The 3,206-nt window shown below is 51.7% G+C and overlaps 1 pseudogene; it reads left to right on the forward strand.

Annotated features, from left to right (window-relative positions):
* Positions 1-1,392: 1,392 nt before the first annotated feature.
* On the forward strand, positions 1,393-2,710 carry LOC128560417 (immunoglobulin lambda variable 4-69-like; annotated as a pseudogene).
* Positions 2,711-3,206: the final 496 nt, after the last annotated feature.

The following is a 3,206-nucleotide window of genomic DNA, read 5'->3' on the forward strand; positions in this document are numbered from 1 at the left end:
AAATTAGAAGTCATGAAACAAAACTAATGGAAATTATAGAACAACCAAAATTTTTAAAATGAACTTTAAAAAAAAAAATCCTTTTTGGAGAGACCCCAGGAAAATAACAATGAAAGTAAAATTCAGCCAATGGAAAAGCTCTTTCACATGACTGGAGAACAAAGAAGGAACAATAGTTATCTCAGCCCAGCAGGCGGAGTGGGACTTCTCAGGGCTGAGCCAGGGCTGAAACTAAAATGGTTCAAATTTAATGGTCCCTGGGCCTAAGCTCACTGGCCTGACTTAAAGGGGACATTAGGTGCTTCCTCCCAAGGAACAAATGCAAAGGTCACACCAGCCCAGGCTCCTTGACAGAAGAGCTGCCCCTGGGTCAAGGATCCAGAATCAGATGGTGCTGGTGGTGTTGGAGAAGGACTCATATTTGCATAATGTACAACCCACACACACCCTCCTCCCAGGGAGGAGGCCAGAGAGCTGAGAATGTGACAAAGAACCATCCCAGAGTCTACAATCTTCTGTGGGTCTAGAAGGTTTTTGGAAAGGCCACATTATGGCATGGAGGGCAAGGAACAGAAAGATTTCAGAGACCAGCCTTGCAAGGGGCCTCGGTCTTCCATCCTCAGTCCTGTCCTGTGTCTGATTCTGGGTTCAGGGCTGTAACTTCAGGCTGTGCAGAGCCCGCCCTGCCTCCTTCTGCTGCTTAGACTTCCTTCAGTGACGCTTTATACTACACATGCCACTGTCCTTCAGTGTAGGGGCTCCTTCCCCACAATCCTGTGGACATCTCAGTGGCTGACAGTGAAGAAAGAGCAAGTCTCCATCATCATCTGTGTAGGAGACACCCTATCCCCTACATGTAGGGTGAGTTGTGTGTCCTGTTCCCACTGGGGAGGTCCAAATAGAAAACTAAGGAATGAGATGAGGTAGGAGCCGCCCTGAGGAGGGGTTTTACTCTGCCCTTGGACAGGGAGTGGGCAGTGGTTATGGCCCTGGTGGGGGCATGAGCCTCTGTCAGGATCCCCGGGCACCTGGTCACAGACATGCTGGACCTGGGCTGGGCAGCAGTGGGCGCTGTTGACCTGTCACTGAGGGCTCTGTGGGCTCACCTGGAAACCCAGGCACCTGACCCTGGGCTCTACTCAGGGCTCACTGGAGCCAGCTGCTATGTCCTCTTTGTGACACTGGAGAGTCGCAGACCTAACAGAATCCACCCCCCTCCCAGAAATGTCACCCAGCCAGTGTGGCTGTACACACGTCCAGGGAGGGTTGGGCTGGGCAGGGGAAGAGCAGCACATTTGCATGCAGGGCCCCTCTCTCTCCCCTGGGTCTGGAGGGAGGATAAGAAAGACTTGCAGTGTGTCTGCCTCAGCAGAGCTCTGGGGTGTCTGCACCATGGCCTGGACCCCACTCCTCCTCCTCACTCTCTTTCTTCACTGCACTGGTCAGGACAGTCCTCAGCACCTTGACTCCTCAGCCCACTTCCCATACCCATGCCAGGACTGTTCTTCATCCTTTCCTTCCTCCAGGTCATAATGGGTGTCTGTGTTTCCAGGGTCCCTCTCACAGCTTTCACTGACTCAGCTGCCCTCTGCATCTGCCTCCCTGGGAGCCTCGATCAAGGTCACCTGTACCCTGGACAGTGGGCACAGCAGTTATGACATTGCATGGCACCAGCACAAACAGGGAAGGACCCTCGGTACTTGATGTATCTTAGCAGTGCTGGAAGCAGCAGCAAAGGGGACGGGATCCCTAACCGGTTGTCAGGCTCCAGCTCTGGGGCTGACCGCTACTTGACTAACTCCAACCTCCAGTCTGAGGATGAGGCTGATTATTACTCTCAGACCTGGGACTCTGGTATCAACTCAGTGACACAGGCAGATGTGGAAGTGAGACAAAACCTCAGTCTGCTCAGGATCTTATGTTAATTTTTTTTGAATTTTAAAATATGTTCCATGTAGTCAAATTGTACTTAGGAGTCCCTCTTGTTTAAAACATTTCTTCTCTCACTTTTCCATTCCCTGCTCCTGAAGTCTCAGAAAAACTAAAACAAAAATGAAAAAAAAAAATCTGGCAACACCAAAACATTGATGATTAATTCAAGTGAGCTAGAACCAATGTCCGTGGGGCTGGCTTTTTTCCCTTGAAATGTGGAAAATTAACCTCTCCAGACCCACATTTTAGTCAGTACCCAGGGACCAACTCAGCAGGTGGACAGTTCTGCAGCGTGGACTATGCCCTTCCAGTTGTCACAGCAGACACCACTCCTTCCCTCCCAGTCACCTGCGCTTAGGACTGCCTGAGGCACCCTAAGTCCTAGGAATCAGGCAGAGGGATGTGAAATGCAGTTGAGGACACAGGTCAGGGAGGAATTCCAACCACAGAGCTGGTCTAGCTCACTGATGGGTTCCTGTATCCTGGGTATCTGTCACCTCAGGATAGAGGGTGAATGTAGGGATAACTGTGGGCCTGAGGCAGCAAACTTCCTTGTGGGAGCTGAGAGGGGAAGGGAAGGCTCCACCTCTACTGGGAAATACTGACCCTGCTTCAGGGGAGTTGGGGTATGTAGTCCCGTGAATGTGACTTTCCTATGTCCCATCCCATTCAGGAACATGGGGACTCCATGTGCGGCTTCCCTGAGCCCACGACATTGACTTCTGTCTGCTCCTCTCCTGCCTCATTAGGACTTTTAACGGTCCAGTATATGATGTAGGGTCTATCGGACATCAGGGATTAGAAGTGCCCCAATGTGTGCCTCATGTCACTCTCCCTGTGGAGCTCCTGATGTGCACAGATCATTGGGGGTGAACAAAGGGCTTTGTTACCAAGAGTCCCCAGACAGAAAGCCTGACTCTGACCAGATAGCAGTCTTGGATGTTCTGGGGTTCATCTGGATTCTGCTTTGTCACCAGGACCTCCTTGACACTTTTGCCTCTAGGGACAAGATCAGACTGACCCCTGCTGTCATGGCTGACTACAACTCAATGCCACAAAAAGCTTCCATCCAGGGCGGCGCCTGTGGCTCAGCGGGTGGGGCGCCGGCCCCATATGCCGAGGGTGGCAGGTTCAAACCCAGCCCCAGCCAAACTGCAACAAAAAAAAATAGCCGGGCGTTGTGGCAGGCACCTGTAGTCCCAGGTGCTCGGGAGGCTGAGGCAAGAGAATCACGTAAGCCCAAGGATTTGGAGGTTGCTGTGAGCTGTGTGATG

Source organism: Nycticebus coucang, chromosome 2, assembly GCF_027406575.1.
Source record: "Nycticebus coucang isolate mNycCou1 chromosome 2, mNycCou1.pri, whole genome shotgun sequence".
Classification (NCBI taxonomy): Eukaryota; Metazoa; Chordata; class Mammalia; order Primates; family Lorisidae; genus Nycticebus; species Nycticebus coucang.